The 15,436-nt window shown below is 49.2% G+C and overlaps 1 long non-coding RNA gene across 2 annotated transcripts in view; it reads right to left on the bottom strand.

The window, feature by feature from the left end:
* LOC146864091 (uncharacterized) overlaps positions 1 to 15,436 on the bottom strand; it is a 466,081-nt gene that overhangs the window by 340,168 nt on the left and 110,477 nt on the right. Inside the window, exon 2 of one of the 2 annotated variants that reach the window (XR_014970049.1) lies at positions 9,554 to 9,619. The exons of the other annotated variant lie outside the window; for it this stretch is intronic. This is a non-coding gene — a long non-coding RNA (uncharacterized LOC146864091). The remainder of the gene's footprint in view (positions 1 to 9,553; positions 9,620 to 15,436) is intronic. 2 annotated transcript variants of the gene reach the window in all.

Here is a 15,436-nt window from a genome sequence, read left to right as displayed (position 1 = left end):
GGGTCGAGGATGGCATTGTTTTCGATGAATTGTGTCAGTTCCTTGTTGGCTATTTTCTCTGCAACTTTGCCCGCGAAGGGGAGGAGCGAGATGGGCCGGTAGTTCTTGAGGTTGGTAGGGTCAGCTGTGGGCTTCTTGAACAGGGGCCTGACTTCTACACCTTTCCAGTCGGCTGGGAAGGTGCATGTTTCGAAGGTGGTGTTGATGGTGCATTGTAGTTCGGGTGCGATGGAGGTGGCGGCTCTGTGGTAGATCTGTGGAAGGCAGGGGTCAGTGGGGCCCCTAAGTGGATGCCTTTCATGGTCGAGGCAGTGTCTTCGGCTGTGATGGGGCCGGTGATTGTATGTGGGGTCCACCAGTACTTATTTTAAGGGTCGGGCACTTGTTTTTCTCATCAGCCCATGATCCGGACCAAGCGTGAGAAAACACAAAAGGGGAAAAAAAGAATGAAGAGAAAGGTGGGAAAATCGTGCCATAGATAGAAAGCAGGGACGTACAAAATAAAAACAGCAAGAGAATGGAGTATGGAGCTTGATGAAAGAGACATGAGGTGGAATGAAGTCTCTGCAGCCTTTTAATCGGCAACCCAGCAGTCAACAACATCAGCTGCAGGCTTCTGAGCAAAATGTTTGGCCTCTGCAATTATTCCTTTAAAAATTATGCACTGGGTCAGAGCTATATTTTTTTAAGTGATTGGGGGCTGATTTAGAGGAGGGTGGTATTGAATGAAACCCCATATATCCACCCCACATCTCATAGTATCCCCATCCCAAATAAACATGTTCTGGTGACTCTACTTCATCAAAAGTGTATTGATGGCTCCACACCTGAAAAATATACTGCAGAGTGATAGAGGTGGGCGAGCCAACAAATTAATAGGGAGAGCCGAGCCAGAGGTCTGGCTTAGTTCTTAGAGCCCGTGCATTAGCCGAGCCCTGAACATTTTTGCTATAAACAAACATCACGCACAATTTGACAAATATTCTTCAAAATTCAAAAAACTGTGCATGTGGATGCTTTGACATTAATAGGGCACATTATAGCACTGCACTGAGAAGTGGTGTTAAAGGTGATAGTTTTGTACAACTGAGAATCGGATCTCACATATTTAAAAGTTCTTTCATACCTGATAATAACGATAAAAGAGATTTGGTGAAATAAAATATTTGCCACAGATCACACAATTTAAGTAGGAAAGCCGCAATTTATCCAGGTCTTCTGGTTTCACTTTATACAATCAGCCAGTAAATGAGTATCTATTTGTCTTTCCTTATGTTATGAAAATATAGCATAAACTCTATCCAAAGGTTTTGGATCGCTTTACATGAGCACCAGTTACATTACATAAGGTTTTTTGATATCAGATCACGGCAGTGGTCTGCTCTACCCTCGCTGGGTCACCGGAATCAAGCAGCACCAAACCACCCGTTGGGCGCTTCTGGATGCACTCAGTGGCTTGAAAGTGGATATCACTTTGTCTGTATTAGAACGACAGTGGACCCTCAACACATCATTGTGGCCACCTTGTTCTCTGACTGGCCATTATATTTGGTACTCACAACACTGTAAACAGAGTGACTAACATTTTGGGTCCTGAGGAATGCCTTGGAACCCCTTTTGGGGACCACGTACGGAGAGAAACATGTTGAACATTGGGAGGGGTATATATGTTTTACAGCCCTGGTCCTCTTTCTAACTCTATCCCATTGGACCCAAGAATAAAGTTATTTGGCCCTCTGGAGGTAGTTTTAACTATCACCACATACTACATTCACTTGCTCTCTGTCCCTCACTGACCTCATTCCATCGATCATCAAAACACCTCAGCTCCTCCCGAATAGGAAAGTTGTAGCCCACACCACGGACTTCACAGTGCGGTGTGAGGAGGGAACCCTATGATGAAGCATGTCACCCTGGGGTGAGTGAGGGTTCTCATCCCAAAGAAGGATTTCTATCTTTTGAGCAGTTCCATTGCACACATTTTCATTAATACACAGGACAGTCTTTGCCATCTGCTTGCATATGTTCGTGTCCTCCAGGGACAATGTGAACTCAGTGCATTGTGCTATAAACATCATGTCTGAATTTGATAAACTGTCTTATAGGCCATTAAAACAAACAGCATGCATACTGATTTAGGCTGCGCCCCTAATTGTGTAGTCCACCACCCTTTAACAGGTTTGCCACACCTCTTTTAGAAAAGGGTTTCCATCCCAAACAGCGAAGACACCCCTGCCACAGGTTCACATATAACACACAAAATATCTTGACTGTTGAAAATGATTGTTATTCTGTAAAAGTAGTGGTCCATGTGGCATACGTGACCTGCGTCACGTCTTCAGGGGCTTCCCGATGCTTGGGAAAGCCAAGTCAGAAAGGGAGTGGCCTCTCGCCCGTGTAGACGTGACACAGTGTCCCACCCCACGTCCTGCAGCACCTGTCGCCCTGCAGGACGCGCGCTCTGATACAGCGCCGAGCGCTGCCCCCAGCCGAGCGCAGCTGTGGCATCCGTGTTCAGTGGCAGCGCGCACGCATCAGCGGGCACGTAGGGGTTCGAGAGCAGCCACGCCCAGGAGAGCAGGCAGAATGTGAAGGGTGTGCGGCGCAATCTCCTGGCGGCATTGTATCCTATTGTTGTGAGAGATAACAGCGGACACCCCCGGCTGGGTGCTAAAACGCCAGGGCAGGGAAAACGATTGTTTGACAAGTGCAAACAGGCCCTGGAATGTGCCATGTGCAAGCGCAGAGGTTTGGTGACGAGCCCTAGTACGTCACTGCTTGACACAATCATGGGGTCACGGGAGGGCCCTCAATTGAATAGGTATGCCGCTTGTAACCTGGTAGTTCACGTGCATGTGCTTTACGCACAAATGCCACCATTTCGACACGACAGAGACGTTTTGATAAACATAAATCGTGGCACTTTATTTTCCACATTGATGCACAGGCAATTCTAGACAGGGTACTGCTAAAAAGAAAGCAATTTTGGGCTTAAAAATATAGGAGTCTCCCTTCTGAATCTGTCCAGTTGTGTATATGCTTACGGTAAATGTTTTTACGTTTTTTTGGCAACATAAATTCGAGGCTTTTTCACATCTGTATTTTTGTTAAGGACGTCAACCAAGGACACCTTTAGAACAGCGGTTCTTTGACTTCTGTCAAACCCCGATTCACTCTTGGAAGCCAGGTGCCACACCAGCTTCAATGTGAACCTCAACACAGTACAGAAACACCAGCCTTATCTCAGCCAGGGCCCCCAGTGAATCTACATTTGGTGCCCTCGCTAATCGTCCTCCACCACTACATCCCCACCCACCCCCTCCTATTGGGGATCTAAGTGGGGGTCAATGTGTGCTCGCCGGTCCCGTGCTGGCCGAATACGTCAGAACAGTGATGGGCTTGTGTTGTATGTGTTAAACTGCACGTGAGCCGTGTATCTTGTGCTGCGTCACGAGACGCACAGATTGATTCTTAGAATTGTGTGTTGTTATGCTTTCAGCTGACTGTAGAGAGCCACTCGGGCACTCTACTACTTTGTTGCAGTATTGGCACTTTGTACGCACCCCTCGGGGCGGGCTCGACCCGAGGGGATAAATAAACGGCCGGAGACCGCTCTGGGTCTTCCGGCCACGAGAGTGCAAGCAGTGGTCTTGTGCGTGTTATTACAGCGCTGCTGCGGCCTAGACATTGCCAGGCCCCGCCGCGCTACATTGGCGATGAGACCGGTCGTACCCCACCCGTGACCGCCTACCTGTCTGGCTCCTGCCGGGAGCTTGCGGTGTCCACCCGCTTCGCTCCGGTCTGCCCGGCGCCTGCTGCTCCCGAAGGCCCCGACCATCTGGGGCCTCGGTCGACGCAGCGTCTGCTCGCCTTAGGATTGCTTTGGCCTGCTCCTGCCCACGCCAATCCCTGCCCAATGGGAGAACGTTCAGCCGTCGGCGCTCGTTGTGGCCTGCGACCACGTAGGTAAGTGCCCGCTGCGCGAGTGCTCCGGATGCCTCGCTGTGGACTGGCCGCCCTGCATGCCCCTCCTCCACGGAGCTGCTGGAGATTGTGCCTGCTCCCGCCCTCCCTGCGCTCCAACACCACGTCTGGGCCCGCCGGCCTGCGACTGCTCTCTACGCCCGCTTCCCGTCAGCGAGGCCCCGTGACTGGGCTGCCCCTTCCACTGCCTGCGCCTATCACCACGCGCTCACCACAGTCTGCGTGCATGCCCTGGATCCTTGGCTGGGGGCTGCCTGACTCGCATCGTGAAGTGGACACTATTTAAAAAACAAAACAAAAATGAATAAAGAAATAAAGAAACAAAGACACACATGAAGGGACAGAGCTGTCGGTTCTGATACACCAAGAGCAATACAGGAGCAGCAAGACCACGTCATTGCAGCACACCTGTAAAAGGGGAGGACAGCTGTGGACATTGGGGAGCTGGATAATAAAGATTTGGGATAAGGTCACACAAGCCTGCCGATATTCATGCTTCTCTCTCTCTCTCTCCCGCAAAGCTGCGCCAGAGGGCCACCACCCCCCCCCTGTACGCACGCGGAGCCACCAGATGGCCCGCGACTCAGGACCACGTGCTAAAGCACACGCCCCAGCGCTAGTTGTCAGCGCGCAGGCCACGCCCTTGCACCTACGCACCGTTGCACAGCCACAAAGAGCAACCAACAGGCAGCTGCTGCTGCCGCCCAGCAAGACGGAGGACGCAATCCGGATGGAGGTGCCAATCCGCCTCCCCCAGGGCACAGTCACACTGCGGTTGCTCCTCTGCCCCCCTTCAGTGAAGCCTCATACCCTGCCACTGCCACGCTGAGATGGAAAGCGTGGGTTGGGTTGGACGGCTCAACCACTACTTCAAGGGGACGAGAGAAACCGATGGCACTGTTAAACGCTCACTCCTTATCTACTATGGAGGTGTGGAGATATATGACCTCTTTGAGACGCTCCTCAACACGGGCAATGGCGACGACTACGAAGCGGCGGTCGCTGCACTCAACAGGCACTTTGACCCGCAACTCAAACCCGATTTTGAGAACTTCTAGTTCAAAAGGGCGTGGCAGATAGACTCAGAGTCGGTCGACATGCTCTACGCACGGCTGCGCAGGCTGGCCATGCCGTGCACATTCACGGATCAGAGGGAAGAGATAAGAGACCAGATCATCCTGGGATGTCGTTCCAAACTCCTGAGGAAGCTGATCCTTTGGCAACCCGTAATCTCTCTGGACGAGATCTTGGCCCTAGCTCGCTCCCACGAACTGTTGGATGTCCGAGTGCAGGAAATGGAGGCCGCTCTGCACAAACCGGTTGCCGCATCGTCCACATCCAGACATACGCCGATCAAAGAAGAAAAGGTCGAAGCTATCCAACGATGCCCCTTGGCGGCTCGCCAATCACCCAGACCGCAACCGCCACCAGGTGGACCGTGTGGATACTGCGGAGAGGACCACCCCGCGACGGCCGTCTGCGGGGCGAAAGGAAAGATATGCTCCCGGTGTGGAAAGCTAAACCACTATGCCAAAGTATGCCGCGGTGGGCGGTTCAGACAAATGTCGTCAAGGTCTAGGAGCATGGCACAACGTGTCCGCCAAATCTCCATCGACGATCCGCCAACGGTCGCAAAAAACCAGCTGCAGGGGCGACGGCCCATGTACGAAGATGAGGTGTTTGTGGTGTCGTAGATTGGCAGAACAGATCGTCACCGAAGACCACCTCCCATGTGCTCAGTCGTCGTCGAAGGCACAGAAGTACGAGCCCTCATCGACACCGGAGCATCCGTCAACGTGATGGACTCAGCACAATACGACCGCCTGTCACCAATTCCCCCGCTAACACCCTCTACAGCCCGAATATACGCATATGGAGGGACTCTCCGTGGAGTCATACAAGCCAAAGTCATGAGCGGAAACAACTCAAAGGAACGGAAGGACGAAAAGAGACCCTGCTTACCTGTCACATGGCGTATGCTTCGCGAATCAGGTCCATGACTCCCACGCTGAATCAGTACTGCAGGAGTTCCCGGCTCTCTTTGAAGGACCAGGAAAGCTCAAGGGCAAAAGGTTCAAACTCCACATCGACCTCTCTGTAAGACCAGTGGCCCTCAGACACCGGAGAGTGTCGTTCAACCTTCGCCCGCAGGTGGAGGAAGAACTGAAGAAACTCGAGGAGCTAGATGTAATCGAGAATGTCTCTGGCCCAACCCCCTGGGTTTCTCCGCTGGTCGTAGCCCCTAAACCCAAGCAACCCGGAGCCATACGGCTCTGAGTCGATATGAGGCTGCCAAATACCGCCGTGAAGACAGAACGCCATATCACGCCCACGATGGACGACATAGTGGCCGATTTAAACGGAGCCAAGTGGTTTTCCAAGTTAGATCTCAACGCCGGCTACCATCAGCTGGAACTGGAGCCGGAAAGCTGGTATATCAACCTTTTCGATGCACATTGGACTCCGAAGATATAAGAGGCTCATCTTTGGGGTGCTGTTGGCAGCCGAAGTCTTTCAAAACGCCATCCGAGAAGTGCTGTCTGGGTTGTAGGGAGTAATCAACCTGAGTGATGACATCATGGTATTTTTAAGCACGCTGGAAGACCATCACCTTCACCTCCGAGCCGCTCTGCAGAGACTCACAGACTGTGGCCTGACCCTGCACAAGTCCAAATGCTGATTCTATCAAGAGACAGTCGACTTCTTTGGGTACACCTTCACCCGGGATGGATTGCTAGTAGACCCCAAGAAAGCCGCTGCCATCCGTGCCGCCAGCACGCCGAAGAATGCAACGGAGGTGAGGAGCTTCCTCGGCATGGCCACGTACTGTGGGCGTTTCATTCCAAACCTTGCTGCCATATCAGAACCACTCCGGACCGCACATGTCATGACCACAGATGGGAATGGACGGTGGCTGCCAACAAGGCGTTCAACGACATTAAGGCGGGACTACTTGACAAGACGGTGATGGCCTACTTCCATCCACAGCGGCGCACGGAGCTGATTGTCCACGCAAGTCCGGTAGGCCTAGGGGCAGTCCTCCTGCAAGAACATGGTCCGGAGATCTGGAAGCCAGTTGCCTATGCCAGTAAAGCCCTCACGGACACGGAGACCAGATATGCTCAAATCGAATGGGAGGCATTGGCCATCAAATGGGCGTGCCAGCACGTCCATCTGTATCTGTGTGGCCAGGAGTTTCACGTTGTGACCTACCACAAACCGCTGCTCCCGCTGTTTGCAGGCTTATCTCGGCTGGCGCCCCCGAGGATAGAACGGTGGCCGGTGGCCGGTGCAGCTGCAATCCTACAACTTCAAGGTAGTTTACCGTCCCGGCGCTCACAACCCAGCTGACTACCTGTCCCGCCACCCGGAATCCTCACCAGCATCGGACCTGTCAGAAGATGCATGTCACACCGAGGCCTTCGTTAATATGGTGTCTCAAGGGGCGTGTCCGTCGGCCATGACGCTGGAAGAAATCGGCAGGGCGACCCAGGAAGATCACACACTGTCCCGGGTAAGGGAAGCGCTAGAGAACAACAGATGGACACATTTCATGGATTGGGCCCGCGTCCTCCGGCCGGAGGTCAGCCATGCCCGACAGCAGCTGTGGCAAATCCGCCACGAACTCAGCGTGGGCGAGCAAGGAGTAATTTTGAGAGGACATCTCATAGTGGTCCCGGAGGGGTTACAGAAGAAGCTCCTCACGCTGGCAGACATTGGCCACCAAGGGATGGTGAAGACGAAAGCCAGGCTGCGGGCCAAGGTCTGGTTCCCGGCGGTGGACTCCATGCTGGAGGAGATGGTGAGGCAGTGCCATGCCTGCACGATCACAGGGGGCAATCCCGCACCGGCGCCAGTGATCACGGAAGAGCCAAGCACGGCCCCATGGACTTAAATCAGTCTCGATTTTGGGAGCTTCCCGGACGGACGTCACATGCTGGTCATTGTCGACTCCTTCTCGAAATTCCCCATCGTGGAAGTAGTTACGTCAACGGCGTTTCCACAGGTGAAGAGGGTCCTTGACAGGACTTTTGCAATGATGGGACTGCCGGAAGAGGTTAAGTCCGACAATGGGACCCCGTTTCAAGGCAGAGAGTTCTAGGAGTACCTTGAAAACAAAGCAATACAGCACCAAAAGATCACCCCGCTATGGCCCCAAGCAAACTGGCAAGTAGAACGCCTGATGAGGACACTCAACCGGGCACTGCGCATCACTGTGGATGGGGGAGAAGACGCCGAAACAGCTCTCGACCAATTCCTGGGGGCATATTGACAGACCCCACACAGCACGACCAAGTGTGCTCCGGCTCATTTACTGTTCAAAAGGGCACCACGAGACAGCATCCCATCTCACCCGACATGGATGCCCATGGAACGGGACAACGACGCAGTTCAAACAAAGAGAGAGACAACAAACTGAAAGGCCAGCGAAGCCCGAAGGGCACAAGAACCTCAACTAAGAGTGGGAGACCGGGTGGTGATCAAAGACCGACACCCCGGTTGGAATTTCCGGACGCCATATGAGCCAGAAGTATGGGTCATCGTAGGTATCCAGGGGACTATGGTCACTGCCCAAAAGGGACAGCACTCCATAACAAGGAATGTGTCCAGCTTCAAGAAGGCGAGCGATGGTGCGCCTGGCCAAGAACGGTACGATTATCCCGAAGAACTTCTGAACTCTCCTCTCCCTGTTACTCCAGATGTGGGGAGTCCGCCGTTGGGCCCGACCAGGCAGGTAAGCCAAAACGGGACGGACGCCGCCGTGTCGACCTGTCCGGGTGGTGCATCGGAGTCGTCCGAGTGCATCCCATCTAGTGCTCCAGCCGGCTCCAACTCCCGGAGCCAAAGATATGGTCTCCAGCCGAACCCGGCGCCAAGTCAGAGACTGAAGGACTTTGTATATTCGTCTCCATTAACTCAGATGACTTGGTGGTCTGGAACTAAATGAAAGGTGGGATGTAGAGAGCCACTCTGGCACTCTACTACTTTGTTGCAGTTTTGGCACGTTGAACGCACCCCTCGGGGCGGGCTCGACCCGAGGGGATAAATTAACAGCCGGAGACCGCTTGGGGTCTTCCAGCCACGAGAGTGCAAGCAGTGGTCTTGTGTGCGTTATTACAGCACTGCTGCGGCTTAGACATTGCCAGGCCCCGCTGCGCTACACTGACGTTCCTAGGTCTGGCTGGTTGGGAGTTTGTGGTTAGATTTTCACTCTGACCGTTGCTCCGCATGGACGAGGACCTGGTCGGGACTTTGTCGTGGCTCCTTCTGTTTATGAGACAATAAACTGTCACCAACCTTTCACATGCATTGTGTTTATTTCACGTCTCCTTCCAACAGCCTGGGAACACACATTTGCACCTTGTCCCCTCACCTCAATCACAAATTTCAGGCCCTAAAGTGGAGGAAAGAGCCCCTGGGAGCGGGCTGAGGGAGAGAGGATGGGGAGAGGTAATTGAAGGAGGAGAAAATTAAAGAAAACATGATTTACACACAGCTTGAAAACAATGAACCAAACTGGCTGTATGGAATAAAAGATTTATTCAACGCAGCTCAGGAGGTCAGGTACCTGTGCGCCGCTCTAACTGTAGATGCCCCGGGCCTGATCCCAGCTCGCCCATGCCAAAAGCCTTCCCTGAAACAAATAAACAAAATATGAACTATATCATTAAATCCTGGGCAAGAAAATTTTAAGAAAAATCGGAATTTAAATCATAATGGTAAAATTAAATCACTTCAAAATATGATTTTATTTCGAAAAGGCAAAATAAATATACTGGATTCTAGTGTATAACTTTTATTTGCTTTTAACACATGCTCCCTTTTTGTCCGCACTTACCAATGCCAAGTCAAGAAAAATTGTATTTGGTTCCAAAGACCATACAAGTTTGACAAACAAACATCACAGTTTTAAAATTTCGTAGCATATTTATAAACAACTGTAGTTAAGATTAATAAAAGATAGAATTCATAGGAATCTGGCTGCGAGAGACATATAGTTCATAATACAAATGACCTAGCACAGCAGAATATATCATTAATCATAAGAATCACTAGTTATAAAAATGGTACATTAAAAATTACAACATTCCCAGTCAACTTCTATAGCTCATAACGCTTTCTAATGGCCTTTGCAACTTTTATACAGAGACTGCAATGCAAATAGAAGAAGTGGCCAATGAATACAGCAAATTAAAACCATCAATGTATGTATGTGCAAGGCAGAATTTCCCTTAAAAGCGGAGATACAAATATATCCCATGGCTCCAGTGGCGTAACGAAACTTGAGGGGGCCCCCCTGCAGAGCACAATGAGGGCCCCCCCCCCAGCGGCCCGGCCCACCAATTTGCCCCACCGACAAAAATAAGCAGTCACCTAAAGCCGTATTTTCAGCACTTATCTGTGCATACTTTGAACAGTAAATAGAAATAGGATGCGCTTTAATTGTGTTCTAGGGCTGCCCGAATGATCCACGACTGATAGTTAAAGGGAAACAAGACAGAAAAGTCACATTACAAATAAATACATACATTTTTATTTATAACCCTATTTAGTGTCAAGACGAGGTCTTTCAGGGTCTTTAAACAACACATGGCTGGCATTTTTCTTTTGGCAACCCCACTTTATATTCCTTTTCATGAAATGCATTCTCACACTACAGCAGTACATGTCAATTTCAAATGTAAGGAATAGGCAGAGTGGGTGCCCTCTTTTTTTGGTCACAGCATGCCTAGGCTTTCAGGTGTCAACCTGCCGCAGGCCCATGGTTTGTGCTGCTTGCCTTCTCTAGTTATGCCTTACTGGCCTACACTCTCCTACTCCCACCTACCTGCACTCGTTGAAGCTACCTTGGTTGTACAGATACTGTATCTTTCATGTTCGTCCACGGCATTACCTTGCATATGTCTCAGAAATCAACATGTCTATCTCTCTTTATCTCTCTCCCCCCCTCTCTCTCTCTCCCACCTCCCTCTCTCTCTCAGTCTCTACCCCCCTCTCTCTCTCTGCTCCTCCTTTCATGGTATCACCTTGCCTGTGTTACCCCATCTTACTCTGGATTGCTTGCTGGCCTGAATTTCTGCATGTAGAGGCCCCCCGTTCTCACCACATTAAATGCCGTCCTTACCAATGGATTGCGGAGTCTTACAGTCTCCCAAAGGGACTTCCTGTACTTTACTGCCTCAAGTTATAAAGGTACATATTGTCTCAGCAACTCCCGTTGTCATCCAGCGTGCCCTTAAGTGTTCATAGATTGGCGACTCACTGAAACAGAAAGTAAGCCTGGCGCCAAAATAAAAGTGGCCCTCATTAGCAAATCAGACAGCTAAAAGAGCAGCCCATTTACAAATAGGGATATAATTTCTATCTTATCAAGACATGCTATATATGTGATTTCAAGGTATGGTAGAGTGCATGAATTTATGCTTGCTGCAGTGCAAAGTTAGTGGTAATATAATGGATATCAACAGTGAAACCCATCATACCAGAGTCAACAGGCCGACAAACAGCCTACAAATCAGCCCACTCTCTGAGGTGTCACATCTACTATTTTGGGGACAGTACTAGCAGTGGGAGAGGCAAGGAAAAAGAAAGCTCTTAGCTGAAGGCTGCCACTTGTTTAGCAAGGAATGTGCGACTGTGTTTATTTAAGGATACTTCAGGCAATTTTGTTGTATTATCCAAAAATCACCTGTAAAACCCAGAGCACCAGACCATACAGGCTGAAATAAGTCACCTGACACACTGACCTGCAAAGCTACCCAACAGGACTGTACTGCACAGGTGGCAGACCGGCAATGAAAAAGGAGGCTGCCACCCATATGCTCTATATATGTTTTATAACTTAGGTATGAGAGATGTCGACTCTGCATCTAAGCTTGCTCTGGCAAGGTTTATATAGCAGAGAAATAACCAAGAAAACACAATGCACAAGACCCTATATGCCCACAAACAGCCAAAACAAATCATCCTACACTGTGACCTGTCACACATAGCCTTTGGGGACGGACATTATCGGCAGTGGGTGAGGCAAGAAAATAAGATAGCTGCCTTCTACCACTTCATACACGTTATAGGTGTTTTCACTTTTCAGTAATCACGCCATGCATTTGAGCTTGCTTCAGGCATTGCTGTAAGTTCGGGGAAATCATCATTAAAACTCAGAACAAAAGACCCATTCGGCCTACATACTGCCAAAATGAACCAGCCCACACACTGACCTCCACAGCTACCCTTCAGGACTATAATGCACGGGCGGTGGGTGCGGCAATGAAAAGGGAAGCTGCAGTCCACTGGCTCAATATAAGGGGCCAATCAACACACTGCATAGATGCAGCTATGTTTTTCACCACACAAGGCGCTGATAAGCCAGGTGGTATGCTTGAAGGAGAAACCAGACACGGCTTGTTTAAATCCAAGGGTCAGGGTCAGCGATCTCGGCCAGTAACTATAAAGTCAGTGCATTGGCCGGACAGATGTAAGTAAAGGCCAAAGTATCTTTGAGACAGTGTGTGTCCTGTAGTGTGCGTGGGGTCGTCAATGATCTGGGTCAACCCGAGATTGCTCATGCTGTCGAGGAGGTGGGCAGTGTTGTTGTCTTTGGGGTTATTGTTGTAGAAGTTGAGGTCGCCAAGGAAGATGTAATCCTTGGAGTCCAGGGCTAGGGGTGCAAGGAAGTCTGTGATGCTGTTGCAGAAGTTAGATTGCGGGTCCAGAGGTCGGTATGCCAGGGTGCGTCTGATGGTTTTCCTGCTGTCCGCGTGGAGCTTGAAGTTGAGATGTTCATTGGGGGTGGTGGCATTATCGGTGGTGGTGGTGGTAATTAACACTGAAACATTGGAGGAACCCTGGTGGACAACTGCCCTTCTCCATTAAAAAGATTGTTCTCCTCCCTTCCTTCCCACTCAGGAGCATAACACAGGGTGGATAACCCCTGTGGTGCAGGAAACTCCAACCCTTCAAGGGTCCTCATCCCTTCAGGGAAGTCCCATTCAACCTAAACCCATGATTATCTGGGAGCTATAGGAGATTTAGGGGCCCCTCTCACATTCTGGGGAGCCTATAGTGTTGCGTTAAACTACTGTTACTGCTAGAATACCTATAGATTTGACTTTTTATTTCCTCAGCAGCAGCATTATAAAGCGGACCTCTGGGCAAAGCCGCCTCTCTCCTACAAAGAGCACAGCTTGCACCACGATGAGCCACAAACAACCTCTCTAACTTTTCCACATTAAACAGACAAGCAGCTTAAAAAAAAAACATGGATTAATGTGTCAGCCTAACATAATCCAGCGGCAAAACCGAAATGTCCTGCCTTTCTAATTTTGAGCACTTCGGGTATCACGCTTTCTGTTTAAAGACATGATTGATTTTGCACGGGAATGGCATGAGGTTTTATTAGCGCTGACTGAAAAGAAAAATAAAGAAAAAACTAAGAAATCAATGTATACAACGTAATTCCACAAGTATGCATTAGCAGGTTTGATCGTTTTTAAACATATTCCTGGAACAGGATAAAAAGCTTCTTTTTTTTTTTTAGACCAAAAGGACACATAGCTGCCCTCACTAAAATTATGAACACCCGAAGTGTACTTAGACATTTATCTGTCGCAGGTGCTTTCCTATTAGTGTAGTTTTCAGAAGAGGTATCTACCAATCAGAGCTCTCCATTTCGTTTAATGGTAGCAGGTTCAGTGGAGATTATCATACCTTTGACTGGAGCAAGTAATTGAAAGATTGTGTAGTAGATTATCTACTAGGGGCAAAGAGGCCCTTCCCCAGATAGTTACAGTGAATTGGCTTGACGTGCTGTATTATCTCAAGAGGCAAGAGTAAAGGTGGAAGGAGGTGGGAGAGCTTGGGGGATGATATGATAAGTAGGATTGGGTGAGGGAGATAATTTAGCTTCAGAGCTGAGCTACAACTACACAGGGAGGTAATTACAAATTGAATGAAATGTGATTTTTTAATTTTTTTATTAAGGGTGTAATAGCTGCTAAAATGTGTGCGTAGTCTTGTGGAATTAGAAAATATCGGGCAAGAGGGTTCAAGGAACGCATGGTGATGAAAATAAAGTCTACACTGCAGGAGTCTACTTTTATGGCCAATTTCATCTAGTGTCCAAATAGCAAACATGAAAGAAGCTGGAACAGTCCCAGGCCTCATCCCCGGTTTTGTTTTAATATGGTTCTGGGCGCAAATGTGAGTTTCGACCCACGCTGGTATTACTAGAAGTGCGGTAATGCCACACACTTTGGGATTTCCACACACGCATTTCACTAGATGAAACCTGACAGAATGGGTCCATAAATGATATCTGAAATGTCAGAATCTCGGTCCACATCCTCTGTTTCCTCATTCGTCAGTCGAAGACTTGTAATATCATGTTACATTTAGGTTACAGAATTACTGAACACCTGCAGTGTTGGAAATTTTTGCAGAATTACAGTAGCCCTGTTCCTGCATCACACGTGATAATGTCTTTAGTGGCCAGTGAAAGAATGGGTTGATACTGTCCACACTACAGTCAGGAAACCAAGAAACATCTTGATGTCGCACATTTTTTGCACCATCTGCTCTGTTTACACTGATAGAAGCAAGAGTGAAAGAATACATGCTAACGCCTACTACACATTGCAGAACAAACCAACCTTTTTTTTTTTTAGAGATCTTTTTTACAGGCCGGAATTTTTTTAAGAGATATTTGATTGCACAGACAATGGAGTAAATATATTTCTAAAGGGTGTAAAGGTGATATAACATCAAACCCTGGCGAGTTTTTTCAAGAAATTTACCGTTTCGTGGCAGCACAGCAGCAACGATTGTACATAACAGTAGCAGGACACAGACATTGCAGCCAGCGGTAGACGTCGAAAGCGACACATCAGCCACAGTCTTACCTGCAGGCCCGGCTCCAGGATTTTTTTGGGGGTGGGCCAAGGATGCATTTGGGTGTGCCACTGCGGGACCAATTTGTCGCTTCTTGTGGTAGCCTACATGCCATAGATTACATCATATCTACTTGCAAACAGTCACCATGATACAATGGATCGATTCTGTGTGTATACAGAGCATGTGGAGAGTAATTTGAAAGTAAGAGCAATGTCTGAAACTAAGTGCAAACCCTCAAATTCCAACAGGCCAGGCTTCAAAACAAGTACTTCCAGGCCCGATTATCTACTTTTCTACCATCCCTTTCCTGTGCACCTTATCTCACAGCTGACCTTGGGCCCCAGCCCCATATCAGCCACCATCCAGCTCCACTTGCCTTATTCCCATATAAAACCTTAGTAAAATCACCTTCAAACTTGAAAAACATTGACTATAGTAGTAAATATATTAGCACTCACTTTAACATGTTCCAAAGTTGCACTAATGACCTGACTGCTAATTACATAAAACTAGAAAGGTCATGAAAGGGCCGGCTTTAGCGCTAGTGGCGCTCCACCAATGA

This window comes from Triturus cristatus, chromosome 2_1 (assembly GCF_964204655.1).
Source record: "Triturus cristatus chromosome 2_1, aTriCri1.1, whole genome shotgun sequence".
NCBI classification, from domain to species: Eukaryota; Metazoa; Chordata; class Amphibia; order Caudata; family Salamandridae; genus Triturus; species Triturus cristatus.
Note: the sequence above shows the minus strand (reverse complement) of the source record. Positions and strands in the feature narration are given on the sequence as shown.